The following is a 15,273-nucleotide window of genomic DNA, read 5'->3' on the forward strand; positions in this document are numbered from 1 at the left end:
GCTGGAAGCACAACCCAGAAGCCTCCAGCAACTTCGAGCTGGTCACTGTCACCCAGGAACCACAGCCTGGAGCCTGCACCACGCTAGGTCAGAGTGGCTTCGCAGAGGCGACTGTGCCTGACAGAAGTCTGTGGCCATCGCTGTGGAGGCCAGAGAGTATCGGTAACTCTAGCCTGTCTTTAATGAAAGCCGCAGGTGTTTGAGGTGGGCTTTCTCTCTTTAAACGGCAGGCGCCAGAGCATCACATGCCTCGAGGACGGGGCTCCTCAGCATCCGGGGTCTGCTCTCCCTCTCTGGGAGGCAGAAACCCAGCTGAGGAAGTATCCTCAGCTAACAGCACTGTAGCCAGGTGAGGGGTACCCCAGCCAGCCAGGCTTGTGTAGCTGCCCACACCCCACCCTGCTCTTCCTTCAGTATTGCTCAGCCAGACCCACCAACTGCCACAACTGACTGGGCTCCCTGTCCCCCAGGGCTCTCCAGCCGCTCATTTGCTGTAGTCTGGCCCTGCCTCTTATGGATGAAGAAATAAAACACCACAGAGAGGAAGTGACTTGCCCAAATGCTCGATGACATACCCCAAGCCCTGGCCCCATCCACAACTCCTGTGTCATTTCCTTCATCGGCACAAGCCTGACATAGGGAAGCCCCCTCAGAGAGTCAGCTGACAATGAGTATATCAACCACCCCGGCCCCACTCCAAGCCACCTCCTCCAGAAAGTCCTCCAAGACTGCCCATTGGCCTCCATGTTTCTGCCTGCTCTCCTTGGTCGCTCCGTTTGTGAGGATCCACTTGTGTCCTGCCTTCAGCATCTTCTGTAATGTCCTGAGTCTGTCTCTCCAAGGGCTCAGGGCCTTCAGTCCCACTTTAGAAGGAAGAGTCATGTGAAATCTCTAATCCTTGCCAGCCAGTCTTCCCTCAGGTCCAGCTTGACTCCTTCTTGCTGGAGCCAAAGCTTTCACCCTTTCAAGGACTTTATCAGCCCAGTCCAGAATTTGAACCCACTGCCCATTTCTGGCCCTGCTCAACATTTCCTGCATGGTATGCCTACTGCTATTGACCAGTGACAGGAGCTTCACCAAGCCAGCAAGGTAGCCGCAGCCTCGGCTTCTTTTCCTCTCCCAAACGTCACATCTGCTCAGCCCCTCCCAGATTCCCATCTATGTCCCCTCAGCTCTTACAATGAGTCTAAGACAGGGGGCCCCATGGCATCTGGGTAAGATGGACACTCACCAAGTCCCCTGCTGTAGCCCCGAGTCTTTGGAGAACAGGCTGCCTCCCTGGGCCTCGACGGGTGGAGACAGGAAGGACACTGTTCCACACAACGGGAACTGAATGTACAAGGCTCCGGACACAGCGCACAGCAAAGGATCGAGTACGCTGGAGATGAGAAAGTCCCGCAGGGAAGGAAGGCAGGCTACCCCAGAGGTGTGGGCCGCAGCTTGCGAGGTCACTTGAGAACCTGCTGGCCCTGAGGGTGTGCCTCTCTGGAGGCCTCCCCTTGTCTTCTTTGCATTCGCATTTACACAGACAGACACTGACTCAGAGCAATCCTGAAGGTCCTGGCTCCTCCCACCGAGCTCTGGAGGCTCCTCCCACCGAGCTCTGGAGGCTCTTCCCACTGAGCTTTCGAGGCCCCGTGCCTAGGTGGTCTCCCTTGAGGTCTTCCCTTTACAGGATTCTGCTCCAAGTTCAAGGAAAGACCCAGCCCTAGAGAGAGGAAGGAGAAGGCAGCCCCGGGCCTACCTGTGGCCTTCGCTCTCTTTTCCTTGGCTTCTTACACAGTCCCACCCCTGCCCCAGGATTGCAAGTTTCCTGAGCCAGGCAGCTGGACAGGTACTCCAGTATCTAGCCCTCAGGAAACCCCTCAGATCTACCTTCACAAAACCCACAACCACACACCTACCTGGATCTACAAACCACACACCACAGCACCATACAAGCACACCTGAACCACCTCCCAAACTCAGGCCTTCGACTCACTGGCAGCTGCTGGGCAGAGCTGCCCTGCCAGCCAGTAGAACCCATGTTCCCATCCACAGCTCAAGCGCACAGCACTGCCCCGGAACCCCCCCCCGCCGCACAACTGCCCAAGAGTCCCATACAACTTCCCTAAAACCCCACTATGCCCAGCACACACCCCACAGGTGCCTGGGCCAAGGAACCAGGTAATACCTGTGACATGGTCACCATCCTAGGCTCCTGCAGCTCCCATGTGCGTCCACAGGACCCTGTGAGCCTCCACTAGCAGGCAAGAAGCCTTGGAGATACTTCCTGTAGCTATGAGGAACTAGGTGGGGGGCTGGGCTCCCAGCTCAGAGGGTGCAGAAGTGACCCCCCAACTCTACGAAGCTAACTCCCTCAGAACCAAGGCAGCAAGGGCAAGGGGAAGGGGCATGGCATAGTAGACCCCGAGACCAAAAAAGTGACTTCCTTTCTCTTATGGACTGTAGGCTGCAGCATGCAGGTCTTATATAGGCTTCCTGCACTACTCCCAGCTATGTCTGCCCTACTGACTCACTCTCCTGGCTCTCAGAGCAGTCGGTTTATCCCATTAGGGGTGCGGCCTGTTTTCCAGGGGGTCCTGAGTATGGCTGTGCTTCCCAGGCCTACATGAATAAACCTAGGCCCCAAGCTGGTCCCCATCTCCACCCGGGCTGCAAGGCAATCCCAATCCACCTGGCTCTCCCGCCTGCCTAAAACCCTGGGCACACCCATCCCACCTTAGGCCACATTTTCCCTCTACAAAGTGAGGTCTCTGCCCACAGAGCCAGGAACCCAGATGACTGTGACACGTCACCTCATGCACAGCATAGGCCAGACTTTCATCTTCTGCTTACTCCTCCTCAGTTCAGGCAGTCACTTCCTGTCCCAGTCCTAAGGCCGTGGCTGGTCCTGACTGGACTCGGTATTTGGGCTTATCGCCAGGTCCCAGTACCTAATTTTCTCAGGTTTCTGTCACCAATGAGTCTGTCACCCCAGCTCCAGGGATGTTCTCTAGCGGGCTTTGTTCCAGACACCTGTGCTAGATGGAACTTGCACACACACACACACACACACACACACACACACACACACACACACCAGCCTATAACTCAGGTACCCCACACTCCATCCCACATAGAACTCCCCACAGCTCCCCAATGCTCCCCTCTCTAAATGAACTGCTGTTCCTAAGCCAGGTGGGGCCCTTAAACAAATTGGGAAAAGGTGCCTCTTCCCCCAGAACCCCACAATAGGATGCAGCTCAGCCTGCAGAGGACAGCCTGGGGAATCAAGCCTGTCTCTCCTGGCTTTCACCACGACCCTCCATCAGGAATCCGAGACAGCACAAAGCACGGGCATCCAGACATAGAGGAACTGGCAAAGAGCACAGCATTTTAACCACCTTTCTTGCACCCTTTTTGGTTTTTCAAGAAAAGGTTTCTTTGTATAGCCTTGGCTGTCCTAGGCCTTGCTCTGTAGACAAGGCTGGCCTCAAACTCAGAGATCCACTTGCCTCTGACTCTCCCTGGCTCCCAGAGTGCTGGGATTAAAGGTGTGTGCCACCACCGCCTGGCTTGAACAAGCTCTGTATAGCATGACCCTAATAAAATGCTAACCCACAGTTTTATTAACAAACAGGGGGTGCTAATGACAAAAGGATAGCAGACAGTCCCTGGTCAGCTTGTGTGTATGTATACGTCTGAGTACTGCTGGGATTGGAACCCAGGCACTCCCACATATTAGGCAAATGCTCTTCCTCTGAGCTACACAAGCTATATCCTGAAAGAGTTTCTATAAATCACATGCCTGTGGTGTTTAAAGTTTTAAATACCACTTCTATTATTAGATTGGAGACTGGAGATGACCTTAGAGGTAGCGCATTGCCTGGCACATTAAGGCCTTTGCTTCGATCCCCATTAGGAGGGAAGCAAGAGGAAGGTGACTTTTTTTTTCTTTTTATACAGAATCCTGTGTATCCCAGGATGGTCTCAAACTCATTGTGTTACCTTGAACTTCAAATCCTGTCTCTACCACCTGAGTGTTGGATCACAACCATACACCACCATACCCAGTTTACAGGGAGCTGAAAATTAAACCCTGGACATCACTCATGCCAGGCAATCATCCTACCAGGAGAATTACATGCCCAACCATGATGTATTTTAAATCACCAGAACTGAGTTCAGGGAGCAGCATGGTGACCAAGTACTCTGTAAACTGAGTCTGGAGAATCAAGAGTTAAGAGGCCAGCCTGAGCTAGAGTCCAGTCTCAGCTACCTTGTCTCAAAAATAAACAAAGAAAGAGGGTTGGGAAGATGGCTTGGTGGGTAAAGCACTTATCACGTAAGTGCAAGACCTGAGTTCAAATCCTCCAAACCCATGTAAAGCTAAGTATAGCAGGAGCATGCACCTGAAATCCCAGCAAGCTCCGGCAAGATGCGAGGCAGACAGGAAAACCAGAAGCTAGCCTGGTGTATGCAGTGGTGAACAACAAAGAGGGGATGACACTCCGGTTGTCTCTGAACCCTCACATAATCCTGTATACTCACACACACACTCACATACACACTCACACACTCACACACACACAACTTCAAAGAAGGGATGACACTCGGGGTTGTCTCTGACACGTTCTCTCTCTCTCTCTCTCTCTCTCTCTCTCTCTCTCCCCCCCCCCCCCCCCGCATACACACACACACACACACACACACACACACAAAACTTCAAAAATAATATTTTTAAAGTAGAAATCCATGGATCGGCAAGATGGCTCAGCAGGTAAAGGTGCTTGTCACACAAAGCCTGGTGACGTGAGTTTCATCCCTGGAACACATGTAAACAAGGAAAGAGAGAATGGACTCTGTGACGCTGTCCTGGAACACATGTAAACAAGGAAAGAGAGAATGGATTCTGTGACGCTGTCCTCCGACTTTCACATGCGCTCTGCGGTGCCTCCCCACATGTCATCATATATGTGCACACACCATAATAAGTAAAGAGATAGATTTAAAGTAAAACACAAAATGAGAATCTCTATATATTGCTTGTTCTCAGACCCAAACACAAGGTGGCCTCATTCTTGTGATTTTAAGTATAACATAGATTTGGTTTGTGTTTGTTTTAATGTTTGCTGTTATCTTGTTATTATTTAATTTTATGAGTATTAATTGGTGCTTTGCCTGCATGTATGTCTGTGTGAGGGTGTTAGGTCTCTTAGAAGTGACGTTACAGACAGTGGCAAGCTGCCATTGTGGGTACTGAGAATTGAACCGGTGTCCTCTGGAAGAATAGCCAATGGTCTTAACCACTGAGCCATTTCTCCAGCCCCTAAGTTGTTATTTTGAGACAGGTCCTCCTATATAAAACGACCCTGGCTGGCCTGGAATTCGATGTTTGCATGCTGATCCCAAACTTGTAACAATTCTCCTGCCTTTGCTTCCTGAGTATTGGAATTACAGAAGTGAGCCACCACACCCAGCAATATATATATAGATTACTAGCGGAACTATCACATATGAAAGTTCTATAGTCCTGGGCCATCTGGCCTAGAGAAGGAGACTCATGGCCTCTCCCACTCCATCCCAAACAGCAGGCTGGGTCTGCTAAGTCTCCACAAGGAAGCACCCGTTAGTAAACACTAGACTTAGGGGCCCTTGCTTTGTCCCCTGAGACAGCATCTGACCCATCACAGCCTCACACCTCATCCAGGGCCCACTCATGGCCAGGCTCCACCCTAGAAGGAGGTCACACAGGGAGAAGGTGTGACTCTCTTTAGTCCCTCACTTGCAAATCAAGAAAGCTGAAAGTCAAAGGGTTGGTTTTAGCCCAAGTGACAAAGTGCTACAAACTTACAAAAAGTTCCTCTCATACCCCAATAGGAACCCCCTCAATGGGCCCGCGCCTGCCCTGCCATTCCCTACAGGCGCACCTCTAACTCATGCCCCCCTCAATATTCTCCCAGGCCTTTATGTTTTTGCTAGAGATGGAACCCAGCCCCTGGCACCCCAACCCCATCACACACACACACACACACACACACACACACACACACCCATGAGCCAAGGACGAATCTACAAGAGCCTCAGCCTCAGCCCTTGGGTGGACCCTATCCGAATCCATTCCTTGTCTTTCTCTCCCCTACAGGTACCAGGCAGGTCCCCTAACTGCCTCTACACAGCCATGGTGCCAACCCCCCCTCCTCCAGCTCTCTCCATCTGTGTACACCAAGGTGGCCCTGGTGCCACAGTGGACAGCTGAGCGTTGGCCTAGGCCCCTGCCCCTGTTGTGGTGCCTTCCTGGGGACTGAGACTTCTTGCCCCTACAAGGGCAAACACTGCCCGAGGTGCCACAGCATGGTTCCAGGAAGATCCTCCTGCGGCAGCACCCTCCACCCAGGGGACGAGAGTCTAAATGGGGTAGAAACAGGAAGCTGCTGACCACAGGAGGGAGAGAGGGCACAGGGCTGACCACAGGATCACAGGCAGCAGGAAGGGACAATCCAGGGTCACCGGAGGCTGATAGGACCCTCACCACATACTTGGAGGCTGAAGGCCAGCACTGGCTGGCTGGAGAGGGGAGAGAGAAAGTGGGAAGCCGAAAGCTCCTGCCCATGAGGAAGGGACTCTGGCTCTCTGTCCTCAGAACTAGTGACCCCAGGAAATAGAGGCAACCCCCCCATTTCCTTAGAAGTCCCCCGGGATGGAGAGGAGGAAGACAGTAGTAGGCAGGTCCCTTGCTGCTGGCTCGTGAAAGTGAAAGCAGCCCTGCTGACTGCTGAAGAGGCCAGTCTGCTGGCCAGGTGGCTGCTGGGGGGGGGGGCTGGGAGTGGAAGAGAGCCGTGGGAGAGAGAGGGGAGAGAGAGAGGAGAGAGAGCCGTGGGGGGGAGCAGCCCGGCAAGTTGGCCCCATGCAACAAGTCACCTCCACTTGCCCCAGGCTACAACTGGACAAAAGAAGGAGGATTCCTCCTCGTTCTACCTCCCCTCTCAGGTTCCTGCTAAGCAGGGCCTGTGTATGTGTGGGGAGGGGGAGGGAGGTTTAACCTTCCTGCATAGAGCACTCAAAGACTGAACTGAGTCCACACTGTCCAACAAGAAACCCACCACCACCACACTGCACACCCTACCCACAACCCTCACATCCTAGAGGCAGCTGGTGTAACCAATGCCACAGATGACTAAAGTGAGCTTCAGGAAGGGGAGGTAGCTCACTCAGGGTGACCCAAAGCCAGGACCGGAGGCTGGTGGCCGAAGGAGGACACAGGAAGGAAAGAGAGAAAGAGGGGAGTGTGGGCTCTGCAAGGCCTAGACCCAAAGATACTCTAAGACAGGGCAGTGGTGACACGCCTTTGATCCCCACACTCTGGAGGTAGAGGTAGGCAGATCTGAGTCCCAGGACAGCCTGACCTACAGAGTGAATTCCAGGATAGCCAGGGCTACACAGAGAAACCCTGTCTCGAAAAACCAATCAAGTAATTAATTCATTGAGTGATTGATTGATTGATTTTTTAAAAAGACACTCATCTATACTGTCCATACTGTGGCCAGAAGAGACACAGAACACTCAGTGACAGAGGGGCTCCTACTGCTGTGAGACTTGAGGATTCACTTGCTTTCCTTTTTTTGTGTACTTATGTGTGTATCCGTGTGCACACACACACACACACATTCAAGTGTGCACATGCCCACACTTGCACGCGTGTGCACACAGCATACGCATGCAGAGGCCAGGGAGTTATGCCAAGTGGCTTTCTCAATCATCCTCCACCTTAGTTTTTGAGACAGGGTCTCTCATTGGCGCTGAAGCTCACCGATTTGGCTAGACTGACTGCACTGCGCTGCGGGGAGTCGCTTGTCTCCAGGCTCCCAGCGCTGGCGTTCGTTCCAGCACTGTGCCCTGCTCCTCACACGGGTGCTGGAGAGCTGAACTCTGGGCTGCATGAAAGCCACCAAAGCACTTTACCCTCCGAGCTTCCGCTCCAGCCCCCTGGGAATCCTCAGCTACTCTGACATCGTGTTCTTGCCTTCTGGGCTATGAGGTTTTTCATTGTCTTTCTTTGGGGGTGGGCACAGAGGGAGGAGGTGTTTAGGGTGTTTTCAGGGGGGCTGTTGTTTTGTTTTTGTTTCTGTGTTTGTTGTTTATCCTGGGCTGGTATAGAACTGACAGCAGCCATCCTCCCTCAGCCTCCAGAATGCAGACACACCGCACACAGTGGGTCAGCGTGGGCAGGACAGGATCTGCAGATGGCTAGACTAAGCACAGCGGTCACCCGGTGACACACACGGTGACACAGTGACACAGCAGAGCTGGGCAAGGCACCTGTAGAGTTCACAGCAGAAGTCTAGGAATCCTCAGACATGAGGTTCTGGGGTCCTCTGGAATCCTCTGTAGCTGTCTTCCCAAGTGAGGCTGGCCCAGCCACTTCCTGCCGGATAGTCCCACAAACACTTCTGGGGAGGCTACACAGAGGAGACACACCACCTATGCTGCCCCTCAGCCTAACAGGGCCCTGGAGCAGCTGACACCTGGCTCCCAGGAATCTGAGCTGGGCCACCCTTCTCACACAGCGCACACGTCTCTCCCCGTCTGCCTCCGCTCCGCACTGTTCACTGTCCAGGGAGCTCAGACACTGGCCCTGTTTCCTTCATAGCCACACCACCTTCCAGGCCTGGGCTTAAACAATTCCCTCTGCCTGGATTCTTCTCCACCCAGCCTTTCCAGCCTGCTCCAAAGGACAGTCTCAGACTCCCAGGTCACAGTTGGATCACGTGCTTCCTCTCAATCCAACCCAGACACGGCCAGGTCTGATTCTACTGTGTCTCAAAGGTGGCACATAGTAAACAGCTGATAACTGGGTGGCCATTTCCTGGTTGACACATGAAGCAGGAACTGCAGGTCAGCGGCCTTTCCAGCATGGGGATTTTTTATTCTACTGCACCTGACACAATTCCACCTCCTGCCCTGACTTCCCAGCACTACCGGGCCCCAACCACCTGCTCCTAACACACTGGGCAGTGCCTCATCCAAATCTTCCCATTTCCAGAAGAGAAGTGAGGCCCAGGGAGAGCAAGAGCTTGACCAGGGCGACCTCTGATGCGGGTCTTCATCTTCCTCCTTGCTTGCGCTGGTTGCTCTCTGCTACATAGACCAGGCTAGCCCCCAAGCTTCTGGACTCCTCTGTCTCTGCCTCCCATCCTCCCATGGGAGTGAAGGAATTACAGATGAATGTACTACGGTCCGAGGCTCTGGTGATATGATATCTGGTCCCTCCACTGGCATAGCAAGTCTTTTATCTCCCAATCCATCTCCTCATCCCAGCCTTAAACTTCTGAATCTCCTGATTCTACCTCCTAAGTGCTGGGATTACAGAAATACCACCATACTCAGCTTTTGCTATCCTGGGGATTGAACCCAGAACCTAATGGGTGCTGGATCAACCCTAGGCCAAAATGTGGGTTTTACTTTCATTTTATTTTATATTACAGGTGTTTTTCTTGTATGTATGTCTCTACACCACATGCGTGCCTTGTGCCTGAAGAAGGCATCAGATCCCCTGGACCTGTTAGAGACAGTTGTGAGCTGTCAGTTGAGTGCTGAGAATTGGACCTGGATCATCTGGAAAAGCAGCCTGTGCTCTAATCCACTGAGCTATCTATCTCTTCAGACCTGAAAATGTGGGTTTTCAGGCCACAAGCAGTACAGGCAGGTCAGTGTCCCGATCAGGTCCCTGGATGTTCAGACGCCCTAGGTTTAGTGAGTCATCTTTAGGGCAGAGGAAGAGGCAGCAGGTGTTGGGGGCACCTGATGGTAAAGGTAGACCTTAGCTAATACTCTGGCCCCTCCTCACCAAGCAAGAGGGACCCGCTCTCTGGTAAAGTATCTGTTCCAGGTTCTGCCCCTCAGGTCTGGGGTCTTGAGGGGGGCGAGAAATCATTGCATTTTAGTTATGAAACTACCCACAGCCCAATGAAGGTCCTCACTAAGGAGACCGAGAGCTGACACTTGGAGATTTGAAAGCCTAGCCTAGCTCACATACTGTGGGTACAGAGGGGGCTCCACCTGTCCCAAGTCCTGGGACATGAAATGCTGAATCCAATCTCAGGGACTCTCCACAGAGGGAATGGCATAGGAGGGACTGGTAGGTATACCCCAGCCCCTATCAAGGAGCCTCCCGGGCAGGGAGCCTTCTGGGAAGCATCGCACATACTGTAAGGAACAGCTCCCCTTCTACAAGGGCAGAGCCCAAGTGACACATAGCTGGTGTGGTAAAAACCTAAGGGCACTAGACAGCTTCCTGTACCCGAAGGTATCATAAGTCTCCTCAGCCTCCTTGACTCAAGCCTCTGCCCACCACCCCTCTCTGTAGGGTCCTCCAGCCTGACCCTGATCCTTTGCAGACTTGATCTGGGTCTGCCGAGCCACATCTGCTATTTCTGATGTCCATGGAGCATTTCTTGACCTTGTTCTATGATCCTGCCAGCCCTGAGGCTGGGTTCCTCCTCAGCTGCACCCTCCCGTACACGGGGCTTGTCTTTCATGAACTCAGTCCATGGTCCCAGCCGCCCCAAGTCCCAAGACTCTCCATTACAAGGCTGCTGGACCAGGTGCTACCCCTGGGCCCTGTGGATTTGTAGAAAGAGAAGCAGGAGAGCAGAGCATATGTGATCGCTCGAGCCTGGTGGCCGGCAGGGAATCAAAGTCACCGGGTAACCCACAATGGTCTGTAAGCCACAGTCTGATGGCAATGTGGCCGACAAGGGTGGCAGAGTGTTTAGCTTCACTTCAAGGAGACCCACTCCAAATCCAAGCTTTGTAGGCCCCTAGGACATTAACATTTAAAAGCTGGGAACACCTGCAGAAACCAACCCCTCCCGTCTCCAATGCTTTGCATGGCAAACTCAGAATCTTACAGTCAGCTTATAGTCAGCTAATGTGGGTCGAGGGACCGTGTGGTGATGGGTGGGGCCTCCCTTCCCGCCACTATCACTCAATCAACTCCTGGACTGTCCCATTGGTTTCTCTCTGGTGCTGTCCACATACGGGACAGGCAGACCTGGGAAGAGGAGGAAAGAAAAGACTGTCTGGAGAAATGGATGCCAGTGGGGGAGAGCCTGGCACCCAGGAGGCTACGGAGCAAGAACATTTCAACCCTAGAGTGTCCTGTCCCAGGGATGCAGCCACCTACTGCAGCCTGGCCTGGCCCCACCTGGCTGGCCAGACAAGACTCCCCCGGAGTCCTGGGCCACTAAGGTTCCAGATGTGGCTCCGGCTCTCTACCCTCAGATGACGACAAAGGAATGACCCTGAGAGGTCCTCACAAAACGAAAATGAGGGAAAAGAAGATTAGATACATGGGGCGGGGGTACAAAATAGATCTCCAATCCCTGCACCCCCCCTGGCCACCGGAGCCCTAAGCCTAATGCACGTGACCTCAGGTGGCCTCTGTGTCTTGGTCTCTTGACTCTGGAAACCTTCCCAGGTTTGTTCAGTCACCAATACCCTACATGGCAGCGATACCAGGGCCCCTAAGAGGAGCTGGCTCCTGGTTTGTTGAGGACACAGACCTGAGCCCTGTGATAAGGCAGTGGGCAGTCTCTGCACAGAGCTCGGGGTTTCAGAGCCCCCCTGGCCCCAGGCAGGGAGGAAAGCACATGTACAGCCCCAGCCTGGACTCCTGGCCCCGCTTTTGTCTCCGAGATGCTGACCATCTACAGACCTTGGCTTCCTCAGCAGTAAAAGAGGGTCTGTGAAAGCCAGGGGGACAGGGAGAAAATTAATCTTTTCCCCAGATGGATCACCACCAATGTCAGGGACTAAGCAGTCCCCCAATCGGCCAGTTATTGCAGTTGGGAATATCTAGGGCAGGGCTGAGGTAGAATCTGCAAAAGATTTCCCTGTGCTCAAGAGTCTCATTCTAAGTAACAAAAAATGCAATGTCTCCACTAGTCTAAGAAAGGTCTGGTCCCTAGGAAATCACTTTGCCTCTTGGCCTCACTTAGCTGACCTATAAAATGGGAATAGCTAAGAAATAGCAGCTTCTACTGCTGTTATGAGTATACTCAGATAATAACTATTATACTAGATAAAATATTTATGTTATTGAAGTAGTCACTTAACTCCACGTCCCTCCAAGTCCTTCTATCCCAGTGATCTATGGATGAAATCTTTTTTTTCCCCTTTCCTTTTCTAGGCAAGGTTTCTCTGTGTAGTCCTGGCTTTCCTTGAACTCCCTCTAGACCAAAGCTGGCCTCAAACTCAGAGGTCTACCTGCCTCTGCTGCCTGAGTGTTAGGATTAAAGGCGTGCGCACCATACTTGACTCGGGAATCTTATGCAACAGGCTTTTCTTTCTGACCTCTGATCAAAAAAAATGAGAGAGGTGGGGAGATATTCCACAGGAAAGCTGTGGACAATGAGCCCTGAGCTATGACTCCTCACCACTCCTGATTTCTGTCAGGAGGGACAGGGACTGCCCCCCCCCCCAGAGTCCCAATTGGAATGTACAGGTCTGGGGGCCTGGCTCGGGGGAAAGATAGGTTGACAAGAAGTTATGTACTCTGTCAGAACTGAGGAGAGGGTCCTGGTGTGAAGTCAGCTGTAAAATGTGAGCTCTGTGAAGACTGCATTGCAGGGGACCCTGCAACCCATCTTTACTATCAGACACCTGGTAGTCATTCTGAGCACAGAACCTCTCTCTAAAACACAACGACCTCATGCTATCTATGGAGGGACTAATTCTAACCTCATGGACTGGAAAGGAGTTGAGAGGAGCTGACTCTCACCCATACCCCACATACATGCTCCTCTGAGAAGGACATCCTAGACTGGAAAGATGGCTCAGTGGTTAAGAGCACTGACTGCTCTTCCAAAGGTCCTGAATTAAAATCCCAGCAACCACATGGTGGCTCACAATTATCCCTAATGAGATCTGATGCCCTCTTCTGCTGTGTCTGAAGACAGCTACAGTGTTGTACTTACATATAATAATAAAATCTGAGAGAGAGAGACAGAGACAGAGACAGAGAAGGACATCCTATCAGTTCCCTCTGAAAGAGACAGAGCCCAGAGACCTGAGGCAAGGTGGACAGGACAGTTGTAGGACAAGAAGTACCAGCCCTCAGACAGCCCAGTACCCAGTACCCAGTTCAGGCTTCCAAGAGTTAAGACCGCAGCAAAAGGGGGGGCAGGGTCAGTGCTGGACAGGCAGGCCCAGAGCCTGGGGCCTGCCTCCCATCCCCCTCCCCTAGGAACAGAGGCCACTTGTTTGGGCATTGGCGGCTGGCTTTGAGCTCAGCCAAGAGTGGAGTGGGGAGGGAGAAGCCCTAGAGAATGCTAGACACAGGTCCTGGGCCTGGATCGCTGCGCCTGCCCTGCCTGCCGCTAGCCAGTCCTCTGCGTCCCGCTCCCCACTGCCCTTTCCTCTGGGTCTGCCTTTCCTTCACTCAGATTCTGGGCAGGATTTGGATTCACACTGGCCTGACTCTTGCTTTAGTAGTCCGTCCTTGGACCACAGAGCCAGGCTAATCATCCCAACCCTCAGATGCAGAAGTTGAAAAGGACAGAGTGGCAAAGTCCCACAGGGCTTGGGAGCAGTGCTAGAATTCCAGATGCTTATACCCCATCTTCACAGACATCCAAGGAAACCTGTCCCGAGCCTTGCCAATACCTGGAACTGAAAACCAGGCTGGAAGGCGCTGCAATCTGAACCCCGAAGTCCCATAGAACACAGGGACTCGGCTGGGGAGAAAACAGGGCAGGGAGCACCTGCACGGAAGCTGATTCTGGGCATGTGGTAAACTCTGCGTGGTGGTCAAGTAAGGAGGCATCAACGTCCACACGAAGCCTGGGCGTTGGGTCCATCTCCTCACAGCCAGCAGCAGCCTACTGGGGACCTCTCACTTGTACCCCATTCAAGTGAGCGAATGTCAGCTGGAGAGCAGGGTCCCTGGGCCAGGATCTGAGTAAACTCTAGCCAGGCATAAACCCCAAAGATGAGTTCTCTGTACATCCTCCCCTGCCACACCTTATAGCCACACCCACCTCCCTCACCTTTCCTCAGGTATCCTTGTATCCCTGCTGCTGACAAGTTCTGCCCTCACCCTGCAGCCAGTCTTTGCAAACAGCTACTTAATTACCAAGGCTCATTCCGGCATCCTCTCCTCCCCGGGTCCACGCCTGTCTCTGGCTTCTGCTGAATTTCTTCTACCCTATAATGATGCTGCTAGGATCCTAGGTTTCCCCAACAGTCACAGCTTTTCCAAGCACAGGATCCAGCAGCAATCAAATCCTTACCTGGGCATCCCCAAGTCCAACCCTGAATCCTTGCACCCTGAGTCGAGGCATTAGGGAAGGTTTCCCCAAGATCCCCGATTTAGAGAAACATAGGGAAGACAGACACTTACTGGGCTGGTTCCTAATCACCCAGCACCCAAACCTACCCACGGAGATCTGTGTCCAAACACCTGCCCGCCTCCTCCCCAACACCCCTATCCCAGCGTTCCCCCCCCCCCCTGCCCTGCAAGCCTGCTCTAGGCCCATCCACCCACTCCCAGCCTGACCCCATTCAATGAACACACCCCTTCTTTCCTGGCAACTGGGCCAGGTAAGCTCTAGAGAAACCATGCCCCATTAAGTGGTAGGGAATGGAGGTGCAGAGGACGGAAGTAATCTGCCCAAGGTTACCAACGCCTCAGGTCCAGGGCTAAAGTCCTAAAGCTTTGTTAGGCTGTAAGAATGTCCCGGGTAGGCTAGGTCAGAGTCTTTATTTCTCAAGTGGGGAAAACCAACCTGCCTGCCGCTACTGACTCCGGAGCCTGCAAGCCCGAAAGCAGAAGAGCTGATGGCTGAAAGCCGGTGTCCACCAGTTCACCTTCTCTGTCCCTACGGGTCTGGCTGGATGACTCCACCTCCAGAGGCGACCCCACATCACTTCACCCCTAGGCAAGAGCGCGCACCAGATGACCCCGGGAAAATTGAACCCAGCCTCACCATTCCCTTCTGAGGAATGGGGGCAGTGCGGGCCACGGCTGGCGATTGGGAGGTCCCAGCAACCTCACTGACCTGTTTTGAGCGAAGAGAACTCCACGAGATGGGACTCGGGGTCCCGGTACCGTCTGTCACACGCGGCCGCAGCCAACTCGCGTCAGCGGTCCGGGCGCGCCCACCTCGCCCGGCGCTTCCGCCCGCCCCACGTGACACCCGGGGGACGTGAGGGCGGGGACCCGGCAGGGAGCCGGCCGGTCCCGCCCCCAGCCTAGTCCGGATCCTGAGTACCCTAGGCAGACCGGCCGGC

General features: G+C 53.4%; 1 protein-coding gene across 4 annotated transcripts in view; it reads right to left on the reverse strand.

Moving 5' to 3' along the window:
- Arap1 (ArfGAP with RhoGAP domain, ankyrin repeat and PH domain 1) overlaps positions 1-15,154 on the reverse strand; it is a 63,108-nt gene extending 47,954 nt beyond the window's left edge. For 2 of the 4 annotated variants that reach the window (XM_052157168.1, XM_052157143.1), the window contains exon 1: positions 15,042-15,154. The gene's annotated coding sequence lies outside the window, so the exon portion shown is untranslated. Of the gene's footprint in view, positions 1-1,231; positions 1,532-2,173; positions 2,251-15,041 lie in introns of those variants that run through there. The other 2 variants (XM_052157160.1, XM_052157151.1) reach the window with 2 other exon arrangements.
- Between the last annotated feature and the right edge of the window lie 119 nt (positions 15,155-15,273).

The sequence above is a fragment of the Apodemus sylvaticus genome, chromosome 1 (genome assembly GCF_947179515.1).
Source record: "Apodemus sylvaticus chromosome 1, mApoSyl1.1, whole genome shotgun sequence".
NCBI classification, from domain to species: domain Eukaryota; kingdom Metazoa; phylum Chordata; class Mammalia; order Rodentia; family Muridae; genus Apodemus; species Apodemus sylvaticus.